The 12,258-nt window shown below is 46.8% G+C and overlaps 5 non-coding genes and 1 pseudogene across 5 annotated transcripts; all 6 read left to right on the forward strand.

The window, feature by feature from the left end:
• Positions 1-88: 88 nt before the first annotated feature.
• LOC130304268 (U2 spliceosomal RNA) lies at positions 89-279 on the forward strand. Its single transcript, XR_008854055.1, has one exon. It is a non-coding gene; the product is annotated as a U2 spliceosomal RNA (small nuclear RNA).
• Positions 280-2,367: 2,088 nt separating this feature from the next.
• On the forward strand, positions 2,368-2,558 carry LOC130304269 (U2 spliceosomal RNA). Its single transcript, XR_008854056.1, has one exon. It is a non-coding gene; the product is annotated as a U2 spliceosomal RNA (small nuclear RNA).
• Positions 2,559-4,658: 2,100 nt separating this feature from the next.
• On the forward strand, positions 4,659-4,818 carry LOC130304291 (U2 spliceosomal RNA; annotated as a pseudogene).
• Positions 4,819-5,510: 692 nt separating this feature from the next.
• On the forward strand, positions 5,511-5,701 carry LOC130304286 (U2 spliceosomal RNA). Its single transcript, XR_008854073.1, has one exon. It is a non-coding gene; the product is annotated as a U2 spliceosomal RNA (small nuclear RNA).
• A 2,086-nt stretch (positions 5,702-7,787) lies between these two features.
• Positions 7,788-7,978, forward strand: LOC130304270 (U2 spliceosomal RNA). The gene has a single exon (XR_008854057.1). It is a non-coding gene; the product is annotated as a U2 spliceosomal RNA (small nuclear RNA).
• Positions 7,979-10,075: 2,097 nt separating this feature from the next.
• LOC130304271 (U2 spliceosomal RNA) lies at positions 10,076-10,266 on the forward strand. Its single transcript, XR_008854058.1, has one exon. It is a non-coding gene; the product is annotated as a U2 spliceosomal RNA (small nuclear RNA).
• The last annotated feature ends 1,992 nt before the right edge of the window (positions 10,267-12,258 follow it).

Raw genomic sequence — 12,258 nt, forward strand, 5'->3', positions numbered from 1 at the left:
CATGGAAAATTGTCTGGCAGCCTCCCTGACAGCAAGCAGTGATAGTGCCCATGAAGGGGACCTTGTTGGGCCCGCCCCTTTCACGGTTATCGCTTCTCGGCCTTTTGGCTAAGATCAAGTGTAGTATCTGTTCTTATCAGTTTAATATCTGATACGTCCCCTATCTGGGGACCATATATTAAATGGATTTTTGAGAACGGGGGCCGATTTCGAAGCTTGCTTCCGTCGCCCTATGCATTGACCCGATATGGCAGTATCTTCGGGTACAGTGCACCACCCCCTTACAGGGTTAAAAAGAAAGATTCCTACTTTCATTGCTACCTGCTTGCTGGCTAGCCAGCTAGCCAGCCCTGTGGGCCTTGCTGCTGCTGCAGCCAAAAAACAAAAGGTGGTGCTGCTGCTGCTTCTGCTGCTTCTGCTTCTGCTTGTGTCTGGCCCCTGTTGGAGCGTCCAGGCACAGGACTTCTGCTGCTGCTGACTAAATGGCCTCCTTAATTGGATCATTTGAGTAGCCAGCACACCTGTGCAGGTAGGGCATGACATGATAGGCAGCTGCCTTGATAGCGGGTGGGTGCTGAATGTTCCTAATTGACAAAATAAGATTAATGCTTATGAAGAAATATAAAATCTCATCCCTTCCCCAATATCGCGCCACACCCCTACCCCTTAATTCCCTGGTTGAACGTGATGGACATATGTCTTTTTTCGACCGTACTAACTATGTAACTATGTAACATAACATGGGGGGGGGGGGGGGGGTCTCCTGGCTGTTCACACAGGTGTGTCATTGCTGTACATTGACCATGCATTGCTTCTGTGGTATTGCAAAGGCAAAGACAAATGCTTCCAGCCATCCATTGCACTAATGGATTGGTCATCAGCTGGCTGTCTATGTCCCGCATCAATATAGACCAAAGTACAGAGGGTTAGGCTATGCTATTGTGCACCTACCTGATGCATCAGAAGGTGCGAGGCCCTTGCTAAATTCTGTGCACAGACTTTGAGATCTATGCTTTAGACTGTATCTAAACCTGCTCCAACATGGACTGACATTCTGGCCTACTTTCAGCCGATGCGACTTGTCTGTCGCTGAACAGTCGCTTTTTATGTATTCAGCACCTATGTATAATGTTGTAAAAATGCTCTAGAAGCTAAAGTCGCAGAAATGTCACACATATTTGGCCTGCAACTTTCTGTGCGACAAATTCAGACAGGAAAAATCAGTATAAATCCTTAGAAAATTATCCCCCAGTGTCTCCATCTGCTGGCGGTATTGAATAAGCATTGCTGCACTGATGGGGTATGCATTAGACGAAAAAAAAGAAGAAAAAGAAGAATAATACGCCCAGAAAAGAGGCGAAAAGGAGAAAAACGTAAAAAAACGTGAAAAAAAAGTAAGAGGAAGAGAAGGGAAAAAAAGGTGGAAATGGGTTTAAAAGTGATTTCGGCGGAGATATATATATATATATATATATATATATATATATATATATATGCGCACACACACACATAGATATAAACGTATTCTCCGTTGAGATATTGCAGCCGCTGCTGTGTCCAGGCCCAGGAGCCTTAGCACTGTGCTGTGATGTCACTCAATACCACTGACATCACTAGGTGTAAACAACATCTCTCCTTTGCTGTGTATGTGACTATGGAGCTGTTTGGTGATGTCGTCTATTACGGCCTTCATAGAAGCAACAGGAGATTGTTGCATCCATCTTGAACCCTCAGAACTACAGTGCTATGATGTCACTCACTTCCACAGGCCTTGCAGAGTGTAAACAACAACAACCCAGCTTTGTTGTGTATGTAACCAAAGGGATTTGTGATGTCACCTAGAACCTTCACAGCAGCGACAGCTTTATGAGGAGCATCAGCACTGCTCTGCCTGAGCAGAACCATCACCGCCATAGGTTGTCAAATAACCCGGATTTAACCCACACAGGTAAGTCCAATGGGGTGCAGGCATGTCCTCTATGCTTACAGCTTCCCGTGGGTGTTGGTTTGATACCGTTTGGGGACAGCCAAGGAGGCATCTGCAGGCAACAAAGGTAGGTGTGTGCTTGTGTGTGTGTTTCCTATGCAGATCCTAAGCCCAGTGTCACATGCAAGTAGGAGGAGTAAGAAGGGTTCCTGGCAAATCCGGGTTATGGATTGCATTTAAAAAGGCCCCGTGGGAGTGCAATGGGCCCCTGTCTTGCTGCTTAGCAATAATGGTATGGGTTTAGGTTCTGCTGTGTGTACTGGTGGTTGACTGCCCCCCAGCCCAGAGTGTGCATGGAAAATTGTCTGGCAGCCTCCCTGACAGCAAGCAGTGATAGTGCCCATGAAGGGGACCTTGTTGGGCCCGCCCCTTTCACGGTTATCGCTTCTCGGCCTTTTGGCTAAGATCAAGTGTAGTATCTGTTCTTATCAGTTTAATATCTGATACGTCCCCTATCTGGGGACCATATATTAAATGGATTTTTGAGAACGGGGGCCGATTTCGAAGCTTGCTTCCGTCGCCCTATGCATTGACCCGATATGGCAGTATCTTCGGGTACAGTGCACCACCCCCTTACAGGGTGAAAAAGAAAGATTCCTACTTTCATTGCTACCTGCTTGCTGGCTAGCCAGCTAGCCAGCCCTGTGGGCCTTGCTGCTGCTGCAGCCAAAAAACAAAAGGTGGTGCTGCTGCTGCTTCTGCTGCTTCTGCTTCTGCTTGTGTCTGGCCCCTGTTGGAGCGTCCAGGCACAGGACTTCTGCTGCTGCTGACTAAATGGCCTCCTTAATTGGATCATTTGAGTAGCCAGCACACCTGTGCAGGTAGGGCATGACATGATAGGCAGCATGATAGGCAGCTGCCTTGATAGCGGGTGGGTGCTGAATGTTCCTAATTGACAAAATAAGATTAATGCTTATGAAGAAATATAAAATCTCATCCCTTCCCCAATATCGCGCCACACCCCTACCCCTTAATTCCCTGGTTGAACGTGATGGACATATGTCTTTTTTCGACCGTACTAACTATGTAACTATGTAACATAACATGGGGGGGGGGGGGGGTCTCCTGGCTGTTCACACAGGTGTGTCATTGCTGTACATTGACCATGCATTGCTTCTGTGGTATTGCAAAGGCAAAGACAAATGCTTCCAGCCATCCATTGCACTAATGGATTGGTCATCAGCTGGCTGTCTATGTCCCGCATCAATATAGACCAAAGTACAGAGGGTTAGGCTATGCTATTGTGCACCTACCTGATGCATCAGAAGGTGCGAGGCCCTTGCTAAATTCTGTGCACAGACTTTGAGATCTATGCTTTAGACTGTATCTAAACCTGCTCCAACATGGACTGACATTCTGGCCTACTTTCAGCCGATGCGACTTGTCTGTCGCTGAACAGTCGCTTTTTATGTATTCAGCACCTATGTATAATGTTGTAAAAATGCTCTAGAAGCTAAAGTCGCAGAAATGTCACACATATTTGGCCTGCAACTTTCTGTGCGACAAATTCAGACAGGAAAAATCAGTATAAATCCTTAGAAAATTATCCCCCAGTGTCTCCATCTGCTGGCGGTATTGAATAAGCATTGCTGCACTGATGGGGTATGCATTAGACGAAAAAAAAGAAGAAAAAGAAGAATAATACGCCCAGAAAAGAGGCGAAAAGGAGAAAAACGTAAAAAAACGTGAAAAAAAAGTAAGAGGAAGAGAAGGGAAAAAAAGGTGGAAATGGGTTTAAAAGTGATTTCGGCGGAGAAATATATATATATATATATATATATATATATATATATATATATGCGCACACACACACATAGATATAAACGTATTCTCCGTTGAGATATTGCAGCCGCTGCTGTGTCCAGGCCCAGGAGCCTTAGCACTGTGCTGTGATGTCACTCAATACCACTGACATCACTAGGTGTAAACAACATCTCTCCTTTGCTGTGTATGTGACTATGGAGCTGTTTGGTGATGTCGTCTATTACGGCCTTCATAGAAGCAACAGGAGATTGTTGCATCCATCTTGAACCCTCAGAACTACAGTGCTATGATGTCACTCACTTCCACAGGCCTTGCAGAGTGTAAACAACAACAACCCAGCTTTGTTGTGTATGTAACCAAAGGGATTTGTGATGTCACCTAGAACCTTCACAGCAGCGACAGCTTTATGAGGAGCATCAGCACTGCTCTGCCTGAGCAGAACCATCACCGCCATAGGTTGTCAAATAACCCGGATTTAACCCACACAGGTAAGTCCAATGGGGTGCAGGCATGTCCTCTATGCTTACAGCTTCCCGTGGGTGTTGGTTTGATACCGTTTGGGGACAGCCAAGGAGGCATCTGCAGGCAACAAAGGTAGGTGTGTGCTTGTGTGTGTGTTTCCTATGCAGATCCTAAGCCCAGTGTCACATGCAAGTAGGAGGAGTAAGAAGGGTTCCTGGCAAATCCGGGTTATGGATTGCATTTAAAAAGGCCCCGTGGGAGTGCAATGGGCCCCTGTCTTGCTGCTTAGCAATAATGGTATGGGTTTAGGTTCTGCTGTGTGTACTGGTGGTTGACTGCCCCCCAGCCCAGAGTGTGCATGGAAAATTGTCTGGCAGCCTCCCTGACAGCAAGCAGTGATAGTGCCCATGAAGGGGACCTTGTTGGGCCCGCCCCTTTCACGGTTATCGCTTCTCGGCCTTTTGGCTAAGATCAAGTGTAGTATCTGTTCTTATCAGTTTTCATGCTGGTGGGGATGGGTGCTGCATGGAGGATGCAGGTGTACCAGGGCTTTCCGGGGCTGGTTCTGAGGAATCAGCTCGACGGCTGCCCCGATGTGACCTGTTCCCTCCGGGTCTCGCCATGAGGCTGAGAGGGTCTAGAGCCGAGGTACTTTTGTGCCTCGGGGAGTGGTGACCCCGAGGTGCCGAAACTCACTGGGAGAATAGGCTCACTGAGTTGAAGCACGGGCACCATAATCTCTTCACCTTGTGGCACTCACCTCTTGATTCCCGGCCTTCTGGCTAGGATCAGAGAAATTTTTATAGATCCGGCCGGATGTCCGGGCAGTATATCTGCACACATTCACTTATTTATTTATTTTTTGTCTCACTGTGTCACTTTTTGCGTGTTGTGTGTTCACAGGATTTGTCAGGATGCGGTAGCCCTTCTGGGTGTCCCTCCTGGCGGTCTAGGGGAGGTGTGTGTGGCCATTAGGTTCCGCACCTCCCTGCAAACACCCCGGGTACTCCTGCTTCGCAGGGTACCTACCGTAATCGGCTCTGCGGGCAGATACCTTGGCTAACGCCAAGGGGGATGCCGGGAGCATTTGTGGTCTCCTAGTAGCTTCGGCGAAAAGGGACATCGAACCTGGAACCTCGCAGGTACCTTTTGGTCCGGAGGCGAAGGGTAAGGTTTGTTGGGGGGCCTCTCTCCTATCGGAGAAGGGCTTGCGATAGACCGCATCCTTTGTGCACGTTTTTTTAGTGTAACACGTTTGCACTTTTTCTTGCACTTTGGGTGAATCGAAAGCACGTTCCTCGGCTTTAAAAAAAAAAAAAAAAAAAAAAAAAAAAATCTGTTCTTATCAGTTTAATATCTGATACGTCCCCTATCTGGGGACCATATATTAAATGGATTTTTGAGAACGGGGGCCGATTTCGAAGCTTGCTTCCGTCGCCCTATGCATTGACCCGATATGGCAGTATCTTCGGGTACAGTGCACCACCCCCTTACAGGGTTAAAAAGAAAGATTCCTACTTTCATTGCTACCTGCTTGCTGGCTAGCCAGCTAGCCAGCCCTGTGGGCCTTGCTGCTGCTGCAGCCAAAAAACAAAAGGTGGTGCTGCTGCTGCTTCTGCTGCTTCTGCTTCTGCTTGTGTCTGGCCCCTGTTGGAGCGTCCAGGCACAGGACTTCTGCTGCTGCTGACTAAATGGCCTCCTTAATTGGATCATTTGAGTAGCCAGCACACCTGTGCAGGTAGGGCATGACATGATAGGCAGCTGCCTTGATAGCGGGTGGGTGCTGAATGTTCCTAATTGACAAAATAAGATTAATGCTTATGAAGAAATATAAAATCTCATCCCTTCCCCAATATCGCGCCACACCCCTACCCCTTAATTCCCTGGTTGAACGTGATGGACATATGTCTTTTTTCGACCGTACTAACTATGTAACTATGTAACATAACATGGGGGGGGGGGGGGGGGGGGGTCTCCTGGCTGTTCACACAGGTGTGTCATTGCTGTACATTGACCATGCATTGCTTCTGTGGTATTGCAAAGGCAAAGACAAATGCTTCCAGCCATCCATTGCACTAATGGATTGGTCATCAGCTGGCTGTCTATGTCCCGCATCAATATAGACCAAAGTACAGAGGGTTAGGCTATGCTATTGTGCACCTACCTGATGCATCAGAAGGTGCGAGGCCCTTGCTAAATTCTGTGCACAGACTTTGAGATCTATGCTTTAGACTGTATCTAAACCTGCTCCAACATGGACTGACATTCTGGCCTACTTTCAGCCGATGCGACTTGTCTGTCGCTGAACAGTCGCTTTTTATGTATTCAGCACCTATGTATAATGTTGTAAAAATGCTCTAGAAGCTAAAGTCGCAGAAATGTCACACATATTTGGCCTGCAACTTTCTGTGCGACAAATTCAGACAGGAAAAATCAGTATAAATCCTTAGAAAATTATCCCCCAGTGTCTCCATCTGCTGGCGGTATTGAATAAGCATTGCTGCACTGATGGGGTATGCATTAGACGAAAAAAAAGAAGAAAAAGAAGAATAATACGCCCAGAAAAGAGGCGAAAAGGAGAAAAACGTAAAAAAACGTGAAAAAAAAGTAAGAGGAAGAGAAGGGAAAAAAAGGTGGAAATGGGTTTAAAAGTGATTTCGGCGGAGAAATATATATATATATATATATATATATATATATATGCGCACACACACACATAGATATAAACGTATTCTCCGTTGAGATATTGCAGCCGCTGCTGTGTCCAGGCCCAGGAGCCTTAGCACTGTGCTGTGATGTCACTCAATACCACTGACATCACTAGGTGTAAACAACATCTCTCCTTTGCTGTGTATGTGACTATGGAGCTGTTTGGTGATGTCGTCTATTACGGCCTTCATAGAAGCAACAGGAGATTGTTGCATCCATCTTGAACCCTCAGAACTACAGTGCTATGATGTCACTCACTTCCACAGGCCTTGCAGAGTGTAAACAACAACAACCCAGCTTTGTTGTGTATGTAACCAAAGGGATTTGTGATGTCACCTAGAACCTTCACAGCAGCGACAGCTTTATGAGGAGCATCAGCACTGCTCTGCCTGAGCAGAACCATCACCGCCATAGGTTGTCAAATAACCCGGATTTAACCCACACAGGTAAGTCCAATGGGGTGCAGGCATGTCCTCTATGCTTACAGCTTCCCGTGGGTGTTGGTTTGATACCGTTTGGGGACAGCCAAGGAGGCATCTGCAGGCAACAAAGGTAGGTGTGTGCTTGTGTGTGTGTTTCCTATGCAGATCCTAAGCCCAGTGTCACATGCAAGTAGGAGGAGTAAGAAGGGTTCCTGGCAAATCCGGGTTATGGATTGCATTTAAAAAGGCCCCGTGGGAGTGCAATGGGCCCCTGTCTTGCTGCTTAGCAATAATGGTATGGGTTTAGGTTCTGCTGTGTGTACTGGTGGTTGACTGCCCCCCAGCCCAGAGTGTGCATGGAAAATTGTCTGGCAGCCTCCCTGACAGCAAGCAGTGATAGTGCCCATGAAGGGGACCTTGTTGGGCCCGCCCCTTTCACGGTTATCGCTTCTCGGCCTTTTGGCTAAGATCAAGTGTAGTATCTGTTCTTATCAGTTTAATATCTGATACGTCCCCTATCTGGGGACCATATATTAAATGGATTTTTGAGAACGGGGGCCGATTTCGAAGCTTGCTTCCGTCGCCCTATGCATTGACCCGATATGGCAGTATCTTCGGGTACAGTGCACCACCCCCTTACAGGGTTAAAAAGAAAGATTCCTACTTTCATTGCTACCTGCTTGCTGGCTAGCCAGCTAGCCAGCCCTGTGGGCCTTGCTGCTGCTGCAGCCAAAAAACAAAAGGTGGTGCTGCTGCTGCTTCTGCTGCTTCTGCTTCTGCTTGTGTCTGGCCCCTGTTGGAGCGTCCAGGCACAGGACTTCTGCTGCTGCTGACTAAATGGCCTCCTTAATTGGATCATTTGAGTAGCCAGCACACCTGTGCAGGTAGGGCATGACATGATAGGCAGCTGCCTTGATAGCGGGTGGGTGCTGAATGTTCCTAATTGACAAAATAAGATTAATGCTTATGAAGAAATATAAAATCTCATCCCTTCCCCAATATCGCGCCACACCCCTACCCCTTAATTCCCTGGTTGAACGTGATGGACATATGTCTTTTTTCGACCGTACTAACTATGTAACTATGTAACATAACATGGGGGGGGGGGGGGGGGGGGTCTCCTGGCTGTTCACACAGGTGTGTCATTGCTGTACATTGACCATGCATTGCTTCTGTGGTATTGCAAAGGCAAAGACAAATGCTTCCAGCCATCCATTGCACTAATGGATTGGTCATCAGCTGGCTGTCTATGTCCCGCATCAATATAGACCAAAGTACAGAGGGTTAGGCTATGCTATTGTGCACCTACCTGATGCATCAGAAGGTGCGAGGCCCTTGCTAAATTCTGTGCACAGACTTTGAGATCTATGCTTTAGACTGTATCTAAACCTGCTCCAACATGGACTGACATTCTGGCCTACTTTCAGCCGATGCGACTTGTCTGTCGCTGAACAGTCGCTTTTTATGTATTCAGCACCTATGTATAATGTTGTAAAAATGCTCTAGAAGCTAAAGTCGCAGAAATGTCACACATATTTGGCCTGCAACTTTCTGTGCGACAAATTCAGACAGGAAAAATCAGTATAAATCCTTAGAAAATTATCCCCCAGTGTCTCCATCTGCTGGCGGTATTGAATAAGCATTGCTGCACTGATGGGGTATGCATTAGACGAAAAAAAAGAAGAAAAAGAAGAATAATACGCCCAGAAAAGAGGCGAAAAGGAGAAAAACGTAAAAAAACGTGAAAAAAAAGTAAGAGGAAGAGAAGGGAAAAAAAGGTGGAAATGGGTTTAAAAGTGATTTCGGCGGAGAAATATATATATATATATATATATATATATATATATATATATATATATGCGCACACACACACATAGATATAAACGTATTCTCCGTTGAGATATTGCAGCCGCTGCTGTGTCCAGGCCCAGGAGCCTTAGCACTGTGCTGTGATGTCACTCAATACCACTGACATCACTAGGTGTAAACAACATCTCTCCTTTGCTGTGTATGTGACTATGGAGCTGTTTGGTGATGTCGTCTATTACGGCCTTCATAGAAGCAACAGGAGATTGTTGCATCCATCTTGAACCCTCAGAACTACAGTGCTATGATGTCACTCACTTCCACAGGCCTTGCAGAGTGTAAACAACAACAACCCAGCTTTGTTGTGTATGTAACCAAAGGGATTTGTGATGTCACCTAGAACCTTCACAGCAGCGACAGCTTTATGAGGAGCATCAGCACTGCTCTGCCTGAGCAGAACCATCACCGCCATAGGTTGTCAAATAACCCGGATTTAACCCACACAGGTAAGTCCAATGGGGTGCAGGCATGTCCTCTATGCTTACAGCTTCCCGTGGGTGTTGGTTTGATACCGTTTGGGGACAGCCAAGGAGGCATCTGCAGGCAACAAAGGTAGGTGTGTGCTTGTGTGTGTGTTTCCTATGCAGATCCTAAGCCCAGTGTCACATGCAAGTAGGAGGAGTAAGAAGGGTTCCTGGCAAATCCGGGTTATGGATTGCATTTAAAAAGGCCCCGTGGGAGTGCAATGGGCCCCTGTCTTGCTGCTTAGCAATAATGGTATGGGTTTAGGTTCTGCTGTGTGTACTGGTGGTTGACTGCCCCCCAGCCCAGAGTGTGCATGGAAAATTGTCTGGCAGCCTCCCTGACAGCAAGCAGTGATAGTGCCCATGAAGGGGACCTTGTTGGGCCCGCCCCTTTCACGGTTATCGCTTCTCGGCCTTTTGGCTAAGATCAAGTGTAGTATCTGTTCTTATCAGTTTAATATCTGATACGTCCCCTATCTGGGGACCATATATTAAATGGATTTTTGAGAACGGGGGCCGATTTCGAAGCTTGCTTCCGTCGCCCTATGCATTGACCCGATATGGCAGTATCTTCGGGTACAGTGCACCACCCCCTTACAGGGTTAAAAAGAAAGATTCCTACTTTCATTGCTACCTGCTTGCTGGCTAGCCAGCTAGCCAGCCCTGTGGGCCTTGCTGCTGCTGCAGCCAAAAAACAAAAGGTGGTGCTGCTGCTGCTTCTGCTGCTTCTGCTTCTGCTTGTGTCTGGCCCCTGTTGGAGCGTCCAGGCACAGGACTTCTGCTGCTGCTGACTAAATGGCCTCCTTAATTGGATCATTTGAGTAGCCAGCACACCTGTGCAGGTAGGGCATGACATGATAGGCAGCTGCCTTGATAGCGGGTGGGTGCTGAATGTTCCTAATTGACAAAATAAGATTAATGCTTATGAAGAAATATAAAATCTCATCCCTTCCCCAATATCGCGCCACACCCCTACCCCTTAATTCCCTGGTTGAACGTGATGGACATATGTCTTTTTTCGACCGTACTAACTATGTAACTATGTAACATAACATGGGGGGGGGGGGGGGGGGGTCTCCTGGCTGTTCACACAGGTGTGTCATTGCTGTACATTGACCATGCATTGCTTCTGTGGTATTGCAAAGGCAAAGACAAATGCTTCCAGCCATCCATTGCACTAATGGATTGGTCATCAGCTGGCTGTCTATGTCCCGCATCAATATAGACCAAAGTACAGAGGGTTAGGCTATGCTATTGTGCACCTACCTGATGCATCAGAAGGTGCGAGGCCCTTGCTAAATTCTGTGCACAGACTTTGAGATCTATGCTTTAGACTGTATCTAAACCTGCTCCAACATGGACTGACATTCTGGCCTACTTTCAGCCGATGCGACTTGTCTGTCGCTGAACAGTCGCTTTTTATGTATTCAGCACCTATGTATAATGTTGTAAAAATGCTCTAGAAGCTAAAGTCGCAGAAATGTCACACATATTTGGCCTGCAACTTTCTGTGCGACAAATTCAGACAGGAAAAATCAGTATAAATCCTTAGAAAATTATCCCCCAGTGTCTCCATCTGCTGGCGGTATTGAATAAGCATTGCTGCACTGATGGGGTATGCATTAGACGAAAAAAAAGAAGAAAAAGAAGAATAATACGCCCAGAAAAGAGGCGAAAAGGAGAAAAACGTAAAAAAACGTGAAAAAAAAGTAAGAGGAAGAGAAGGGAAAAAAAGGTGGAAATGGGTTTAAAAGTGATTTCGGCGGAGAAATATATATATATATATATATATATATATATATATGCGCACACACACACATAGATATAAACGTATTCTCCGTTGAGATATTGCAGCCGCTGCTGTGTCCAGGCCCAGGAGCCTTAGCACTGTGCTGTGATGTCACTCAATACCACTGACATCACTAGGTGTAAACAACATCTCTCCTTTGCTGTGTATGTGACTATGGAGCTGTTTGGTGATGTCGTCTATTACGTCCTTCATAGAAGCAACAGGAGATTGTTGCATCCATCTTGAACCCTCAGAACTACAGTGCTATGATGTCACTCACTTCCACAGGCCTTGCAGAGTGTAAACAACAACAACCCAGCTTTGTTGTGTATGTAACCAAAGGGATTTGTGATGTCACCTAGAACCTTCACAGCAGCGACAGCTTTATGAGGAGCATCAGCACTGCTCTGCCTGAGCAGAACCATCACCGCCATAGGTTGTCAAATAACCCGGATTTAACCCACACAGGTAAGTCCAATGGGGTGCAGGCATGTCCTCTATGCTTAGAGCTTCCCGTGGGTGTTGGTTTGATACCGTTTGGGGACAGCCAAGGAGGCATCTGCAGGCAACAAAGGTAGGTGTGTGCTTGTGTGTGTGTTTCCTATGCAGATCCTAAGCCCAGTGTCACATGCAAGTAGGAGGAGTAAGAAGTGTTCCTGGCAAATCCGGGTTATGGATTGCATTTAAAAAGGCCCCGTGGGAGTGCAATGGGCCCCTGTCTTGCTGCTTAGCAATAATGGTATGGGTTTAGGTTCTGCTGTGTGTACTGGTGGTTGACTGCCCCCCAGCCCAGAG

This window comes from Hyla sarda, unplaced genomic scaffold, assembly GCF_029499605.1.
Source record: "Hyla sarda isolate aHylSar1 unplaced genomic scaffold, aHylSar1.hap1 scaffold_1268, whole genome shotgun sequence".
Classification (NCBI taxonomy): domain Eukaryota; kingdom Metazoa; phylum Chordata; class Amphibia; order Anura; family Hylidae; genus Hyla; species Hyla sarda.